Here is an 8,781-nt window from a genome sequence, read left to right on the forward strand (position 1 = left end):
ATTGTTCTCAACTTGCTTATAAGGAGCAATCAAACGAAAACATCTGTTTGTTGTCAATGTCCGGAACAGCGAGGAAAGGCGACTTATTTTCAACCCGCCAAGAGGTAACAAGCTTCTCGAACGCATTCTCTTTCAAAGGCTTTTAATGTATCAATAGTTAAACTTAAGCCCTTATTATTATCCCGTCGTGTAGTTTGTTTTTTGGCTATTTGTTAGCCAATGCAGTTGGTTTAACGAATTAGTCCAAGTTAAAGGTTTTGTAACTCGATATTTATTCATCTCTTATCAAATCAACTAATGTCGGCAAACTTATGAATCTTAAACAACATGTCGCAATATGGAATCAGCACATGTGTGGCTTCTCACCGGCGCTATACCCGTCATGTATTTAAGTTTTGCCAGCTCAACTGAATTGTCTTTTAAGGAGTGGCCATTATAAACTTGCTATTGTTCCTCGATAGGATGTATTGACACCTGGTTCTGTCATGGACAGCGCTGACTACCAGACCACGCTTTTTGCCACCATCTTCCTACCCTATGCGTGTTGGTGACGATTATACTCCAGCCCGTCTCATTTGTCAAGTACTGTACATCACCGCCAAGGTAAGAGACTTCTGCGAATAAATCTCGGGTGGTTTTTACACTTCATTTTGCATAGACTGTATCTCTTCTGTTTGATGTTCCCTAAGATAAGTTTAAAATAGTCGATTCAGCTGATCGTTGTTTGTAGAGCGGTTTACTCCTTTACTGCTTGTTTCAGATTTTTTCGTTAAAATATACTAGAACGTTAATTCCCATGTGTTTGTAATGGTTCCAATTCTTTAAAACGTTTCAGAAAATGGGTTTTCATTTTGATGAAAGAAAGTAAAATCAATTCCATAATTTTAGAGCTAGTAACAAAGTCAAAAAAAAAAACTATCCAATTTAGAAATGGATTTAAAATATAAACAATAGGCTCATAGTACGAGTCATTATCGTAGTCGCGGTCTTTCACCCGCGAATAATGCGTCGTCGGCGGACAATTGTTGCGGTGCGGGTTATGGGACAAATTTTAAATCTACCGGGAATGGTAGTTTGCCTCGTTTGTTTAACTGGAACAATAACGTTACAGTATACATGTCACAGTCAATTGTAAACATGCTTCCTTTCCGGAATTGTATTGTTTTTGCCTTGTGTGAAGACTACGTCAAAGCGACACGAGAACGTGATGCCAACACGACTTTGATTTCGTGCATAATTAGTTGCCAGTGCCCAAGAATTGTCAGCACCTGTGTAAACAACTTTTATGGTGACAAAATAATCCAAAAATATCCAGCGAATCACGGAACAAATTTACAGTTAACACCAGTCTTCCCGTTTTAAGCGACTCGTTTGGCTCAGTACAACCTGAAAGATCGATTTTGTTGAGAAATAGCCAATGGTATTTTTCAAGCACGTATCCAGCATCAATAGAAATTGAAAATAGGTGTGAGAATTGCTGAATAAAAAGTATTCCATTAACATGGAAACAATGGATAGTTCACCAAGCTCCTTTATAAAATAATTAGGATAGTACGCGCACTCTCATTGGTCAATAGCTGTGTTTAAATGAGATTGTGGAAACATGGCAGTGACATCACACGAATTTTGATTGGTTGTGTTGTCAAACGCGCGTTTTGATTGGCTGGTAGGAAATATGAGGGTGTATAAAGAAAATCTGTTCCAATCTAGAAGTAAAAAACCAGCATTTTCCTTCACTTGTTTGGGTCTAGGGCCTGCATAACTGTCTCGAATCCTCCCAATTCCCCCTAGTGTTTAGATGAAGTTATGGAAACACGGAAAACGTCCTATTGCTTAAACATGCCATAAAACGGTAATTAACTGCTCAATTCCACCCAGCAATCCAGAATTTTCAGACTCACCCCAGCTTTCTTTCAACAAATAAGTGGCCCTAAACGATCGATCGAAACCACCAATTGTGGCCCGCGAATTTTCTTCCTGTCGAGTATGAAACGTTCATAAATGGGATATACAATTTTTGAAACAAACAACTACTAACCTTAAGTATTCTTGAACACTGAACTTGAAAATTAACATGAACATTACCGGTATACAGTTATGACCTCACACAACAACAGTTACAACTCTAAAATGTGTCCCCAAATTAATGATTTCAAGAGCTTTTTGCCTGTGTTTATTTCGTTTTGAAGGTGCAGGTTATCCACCAGTGTGGGTAATCTGCTGACTGTTTTTTAGTTAATTCGATAATTGTAAGTGTAGTATGATGAATGCAACACCCTGAGTCACTTGTATTTTTACATCTAACAGCAATAGCTGGCAACTTTCTTAACCACGTGATTATTTAATTACCAATTATATCTCAGTAGGGGACATACGGGACCTTTTTGCCGTGGGTTTCATACACATGGCGATTTTTTCATAAACACCTTGTCCCACTTACAAAAATAATCAGGCTATATTCACTTAACCTACATGACGCGAAATTTAAACTTTAAAGTGCTATCTTTAAATATTCGGGCTATTTGTTCTTTAGAAAAAGAAAGGCTTATTAATTAGTTATCAAAAGAGAAATGTGACAATACTTTTCTGCCTGAAACATATTCGTGGTTTTGAAGTGACGTCATCAAAATAAACATAAGGAATTATAAATCCTTTTGAGATTTTAGTTTAGTCTTCAGCTGTTCTAATAACTATCTTATCACAAAATTTCAGCTTGATAGGGTTTTTCGTCTTGTGACAAAGCAAAGTTTAATTTCTATGCTTTTGCGTGACACAATATTAAAACGGAGGCCGAGAAGGATGTCAAGTAGGTTAAAAAGTGACTTATCCGCTGATATTTTGCAATCTCAACAATCCTTGTACGAGAATAAGTACTCATAAAGATGTTTATGAGTCCTCAGAAGACGACTACAGGCTTATTATAGTACAACTCGATGACATATGTCTTAGCTTCCGGCCGCCACATTTGTTCCTCTCGGAAAGACAGAAGCATGGCGTCTCCATACAAAGCCTTTATAAATTTGAGAAAACTATTGCTTCGAATAGATCCCGCACGAAACATCACACAGACCTGAACCTTTGCGAGACTGTTGGAATATTCATCTTGTTTAATCTGACTCTAGACTTTATTTGCTGAATGGTTTTGATGATGGTGTGACAATGAAAACTGGCAATAGAACCCCAGAAGTCGAAAACATGTGGAAATCGCAGTGACACGGCAGTGTTCTCTTCAGTTATGGAGCAGAGCACAGGAGGATGGTTATATGATTCTTTTAAAAAAAATTTCGACTGAGGCTAAGGTGTATCGAGTGAAAAGGAAAGTTTAAGGATTTCACTAGGAGTAAAAAACCCCGGTAATAGTGGATTGCTTGGATTTTTAGTCAATAACAAGTGATATTCAGAATGAGAAACAGTAAACACCCACATATAAGAACCTAGAATTTAAGAACCTGGAGTGCTAAAAATTTCATTCTAGACCCTCCTTACATAAGAAACAGTTTAGAGAAAAAAATTGAAATAGCCTCTTATTTTGGAAAATTACCTTGACATTACAATCGTCTGAAAGAAATTTTAAACTGCACAGATCTTGTTTAAAACTTTTTCTCATAGTTATGATTGAAATATAAGGGTATCAGTAACTTCATCAAAGGAAATCAGTCATACTATATGTAACATAGAGTAGAGATCTTTTGTGGAAATAAGAACCAAATTACGAACCCAGACAGCCCAAAACTACTGCAAATACTATTCTTATAAGAACCTGTTTAGCCTCACGAGGAAAAATTTTGGTTCTTATGTGGGTGCTTACTGTAGTATGTGTACTACTTATTCCCTCAATAAGAACTGATCACTGTGCTACTACATTCCATGTAAGTGGAATCAAAGAAACAGGACTGAGTCCCTCCTTTTGGAAATCTAACCCCAGACTTTTGGAGGATAAGAAATACATAAAATTGATAACGGACGTGTATAGTCACTGGATGGAAGACGGAAAAGATTTGCAAGTTCCTAGTGTCCTGGGACTTGAAGTACAAAACCCTATATGGAACCATTCTTCACGGTAAACAGAAGGCTAGGAATAGGACACAGGCATTAACAGTATTGAAGGGAAAAACTCAAAGAATGTGCAACAAAGTGTGAAGCGCCCAGTCTAGAATCTAATTATTTTCCACATAGAAAAAATAAACTTACAAATAGATACAAACAAAGAAGAGAGGAAAAGAAAGACAATTATAAGGATTGCATTGGTGGCGAGAAGGCCTAAAAGATACTACCAAGCTTATATAAATTAGGCCTCCCCAAATATAATATCTAGCGCTCGTTGAACCAAAAATTTGGGGACGGAGATTACAATCATAGCTTTTACATAAAAAATACAAACACTTATTTAAAGAATTGAAATACAAAGTAGCATAAATAATAAATAAGAATTTTATGCCGAAAGAAAAAAATGTCAAATTCTCAATTATTGTCGGAAACGAATGCGTTAAGTGCTTTTTTTTATGAAGTTGCAGAGGTAGAATTTTATTTTTAAGAGAATTGTAACGGAAAATTGCTTCTAACTCCAACAATAGAGAAAACGAAATGCACCAGAGTTTCTCGTGGAATAAGTGTGAATTTCTGTTTATAGAATTTGCTGGCAAACTTGGGAGGAAGAGTTTATTGCAAACGAGAAAGCCGAGCAAAGACGCGAGGCTTGCGAGGCGGCCAGCTTAATGCCGCGCGAAGTAGTGCAGCAGGCAGAAAAATTCTCGATTGTGCTGTGAAAAGTGTAATGTAAGGCTACCTAGTGTAAGGTGGAGGACCAAACAGTTCAAGTAAGAGGTAGGGATAAACAAGTGAATTGTACAATAAACGTAAGGAATTTGGCGATAAATGGTAACTCAATTTTAAATAATTCCAATTGATTTCGAGAGGTAATGGTGTTGGCCACATGCAACATTAGTCTTCTAATTAAGGTTTTCATTAAATATTACACCCAAGAAAACTGTTCCGTTGACTTGTTCAATTCGTTGTTCATTGATACGAATTTGAAAATTATAACTTCTACGTTTTATTTGCTTTAAAGTGGTACTATAATCAAAATCATTTCCTTTTTTCTTCAAATTTTGAAAGCGTCTTCGCTTAACACCTTACTGGAAAAATTGAGCTTTGAGTTTTATCAAAAAGCTGTTTATTTTGAGTGCAAGTTTTGGATTTGACGGTCCGTCATTACTCACGTTCAAAACTGATCGATTGGACCTCAGGAGGGTTGGATCTAGAGAAAATGCCGTCATTTACTCACTAGCTTAAAATTTATTATATATGCAAAACACAGGTTTAAAAGTCTAAAAGCCCGGAACTCCTGTGCTGCACATTAATTTAGCCGCGTACACACGCATTGCATTCTTAATCTAGCGAGTCTTTGACGTCATTTTTCCTCGACCCAGCTCTCTCAATATTTTAAAAGTATTAATTGTGGACCAATAAATAAGAAAATTCCGGTTAAAATAAACAGGTGTCTTGAAAATCAGAACTTAAAACTTGGGTAAGTTAGTGTTTAGATAACATAGTTTTGAAATCCAAACAAATAAAGAACTACAATCAAAAACATTTGTTTCCTGCTCCGGAAACATAATAAAAGTTAAAACGTTTTACAAACTCGGAGCTAAAAGTTGAAACTTATGAAATATTTCGTCCGTTTTTCAACCGGACTTCATCAGTCAATGATGTGAATGTTAAAAAGATGAATTTTAAAAAGGTTTTTAACGCCTCTTGGGCGTTAGAATTGTGTCATATATGGCTGCTAATTCGTAACCATTGTCTCTGTTTAACGCCGGTTTCGTAAGTTTAATTTGAATAGCTTCTTTTATCCTGCGTTTGAAGGTGTTAACTTCGGTTGATAGTACTTTTGTCTTATTTGGGTCCACCGAGTGACCCTCCAGGCGACAATGCTTGTGAATAGCTGATGAACTTCTTGATTGGTTTTCTTTTACTCTGATTTCCAGAGAGCGGGCCGTTTCGCCAACGTACTCCTTGTTACACTTCTCACAATGGATCTGGTACACAGTACCGCATTTCTTGAGATTGACAGTTGTGTCCTTGACACGTACCAATTGTGATCTTAGAGAATTGACGGGTTTATGAATAAGTGTAACCTCGTGTGACTTGAAAGCTCTTTGCAGGCGTTCCGAGATTCCTTTGATGTATGGCGTTGATGCATAGATTTTCTTCTCGTTTTGAGGTTAGGGAACCGGCGTTAAACAGAGACAATGGTTACGAATTAGCAGCCATCTATGACACAATTCTAACCCCCAAGAGGCGTTAAAAACCTTTTTAAAATTCATCTTTTTAACATTCACATAATTGACTGAAGTCCGGTTGAAAAACGGACGAAATATTTCATAAGTTTTAACTTTAAGCTCCGAGTTTGTAAAACTTTTTGACTTTTAAAAAAAGAACTGTTTTTTTAGTCGTAGTACCACTTTAAACAAGACTAACTTCGTTTTGTTTATACTATAATACTCATGAAGGATGAAAGCAAACTGATTCCATCTTAAACTGTACATAAAATATATGGAAATGGAGAGGACTTGCTGTGTGAGGAAGAAAAAAAAAAAGTAAATCCTTCACAATACCGAAAGTCTTGTGCAAAGCGTAGATTATTAGTCAGATGATCTCATCAAAGAAATAACATTTTAAATTTGGAAAGGGTACGATAGGATAAGCGTGCTGCTCTCATTAAAGATGTCAAGAACAGCGAACAAATGTTGGATATTCAACCTCTCAGGTATTCTCTCTCATATTAAAGAAAAATGCAAATAAATTTCTATCAATTTTGGCGATTGGCTGAAATCTTGTTCCTTTAAATTGGCAGAGTACTTATTCTAAAGTACTACTTTGGATGCCTACTCCATGTTAAATGTTAACCCTAACCCTGAATTCTCAGTTTCCTCTAAAGGAGATTGTTCATGTCATTTCGAATAATTATAGCATTTCCAGAAAGTCTCGCTTGATGATGAGCAAGTATGACAAGGGAATTGTTACAGTTCGCAATCTTAATACTGGAACTTTCATAAAATGTCCTAAGAAGTTAAATAAAAGCCTGTCTCAATTTTTAGATCGCGTCAAATAGACCTTATTCACGGTAGCCGCCATGTTGGATTTGCCTTTATCATGCAAATTAGCCACACATTTCTGAGGGGGCAAACAAGACAAGTTCGAGAGGTTATAACGAACATCTTAGCCACACGTATGATTTTTTTCACGTTCATTAAATGTTTATCACCTAAGTAGTAAAATAGAATGATACACAAGTTACTTCGATGTTTGTATACTGAAAAATGAGCAGATAACGAAGGAGACAGTCAAATGTCGGAGGCAATCAAAAGACAGAAAATTATTAAAAAGGTTATTCTAAATTCCAAAATGTACTTTTAGCAATGTTAAATATTTTTGCCTTTATTCCATTGTTTGCCCCCAGCATAACACATGGTTAATTTGTATGACAATTTAAAAACCAACATGGCGGCTATCGTGAATAAGGGCTATTAATGAGAATCGTTGATGCATTACCTTGACAATGGAAATAGATTATTGAACAAAGTGTATGACACACATATACATTATACATTTATTGATAGCTAATTTTGTGGTAGCTCTGACATGTTTACTCCACAAACCTCCCTAACTGCCCAAAAGAAGTAAGTAGGAAATTTCCTCGCCTTTTCAGGGGACTGGATGAAATCTTTTCTCTACCTTTTTCAGTTAAGATTGAAATTAAAATTAGATAATTTCAGTTTACTATTTTAAATAATCTAATATTTACGAGGCAGAAGATTTTTCAATCAAATGATCGAGCCTCCCATGTGCACCTTTTTCAAAAAGCAAATCGAGTTCCTTAAACATTTACCTTGTAACACTGATGTCACCACAGGTAACCCAAGCTCACTGTGTGTGCCACATAGGTAAATATAGAGAACATATGAGGTGAAGTTTAGGTCTGAAAATTTTCAAGAAAATGGAAATAAAAATCGATAAAACTTACCATGTGGTGAGCTGTTGTCTTTAATACGTACACGAAGTTTCGGGGAAAATGGTCCCCGTTCACCTTCCTTCATAGTATAGTGACAAGGTAGGAGACGGAAGCCAGCGTCGGGACTCCAATCGACTCAAAACAACCACGTTTTTTTTCGCGAAAATCGAATCCAGTCGCTAAATAAACACGCCAGGCTCGTGGAACATGAATTTCTCTAAACCATGAATCCACTGAAGCATCTCCAGGTAACAATACGAAGCCACCAGACTCCGTAGAACTTGGTAAGTTAACCTGCTAAAATGGCGGCCAGAAACCGTTGTCCTCGCGCAAAGTGTCCAAAATGACACTCAACTCGGGACGCCTGGTGACGAGTATAATAAGTCCCCCTGGAGGGAAGGGAGTCCAAGATTGCTCAGTGAGTTTTGTTTTGAGCAATTTGGGACTCCCCTTCCCCCAGAACTTATTATACTCGTCACCCGGCGTCCCGAGTTGAGTGCCATTTTGAATTGGACACTTTGCGAGCAGAACGGTTTGTGGCCGCCATTTTAGTTGGTTAACTTACCAAGTTCTACGACGGAGTCTGGTGGCTTTGCGTTGCTACCTGGAGATGCTTCAGTGGATTAATGGTTTAAAGAAATTCGTGTTCCACGAGCCTGGCGTGTTTATTTAGCGACTGGATTCGACTTCGGAAAAAAATCGTGCTTGTTTCGGGTTGATCGCAGTCCCCAAGCTGGCTTCCGTCTCCTACCTTGTCACTATACTAT

The 8,781-nt window shown here is 37.1% G+C and overlaps 1 protein-coding gene and 1 long non-coding RNA gene across 5 annotated transcripts in view; one reads left to right on the forward strand and one right to left on the reverse strand.

The window, feature by feature from the left end:
- The window catches only part of LOC138042564 (uncharacterized), an 18,468-nt gene extending 12,811 nt beyond the window's left edge, over positions 1–5,657 (forward strand). For 3 of the 4 annotated variants that reach the window (XR_011131026.1, XR_011131024.1, XR_011131027.1), the window contains 2 exons: positions 462–603; positions 4,631–5,657. This is a non-coding gene — a long non-coding RNA (uncharacterized lncRNA). Of the gene's footprint in view, positions 1–23; positions 105–461; positions 604–4,630 lie in introns of all 4 variants that reach the window. The other variant, XR_011131025.1, reaches the window with a different exon arrangement.
- Positions 1–8,359, reverse strand: part of LOC138042516 (uncharacterized) — a 41,111-nt gene extending 32,752 nt beyond the window's left edge. Inside the window, exon 1 of the transcript XR_011131020.1 lies at positions 8,027–8,359. The gene's annotated coding sequence lies outside the window, so the exon portion shown is untranslated. The remainder of the gene's footprint in view (positions 1–8,026) is intronic.
- Positions 8,360–8,781: the final 422 nt, after the last annotated feature.

The sequence above is a fragment of the Montipora capricornis genome, chromosome 1 (genome assembly GCF_036669925.1).
Source record: "Montipora capricornis isolate CH-2021 chromosome 1, ASM3666992v2, whole genome shotgun sequence".
NCBI lineage: Eukaryota > Metazoa > Cnidaria > Anthozoa > Scleractinia > Acroporidae > Montipora > Montipora capricornis.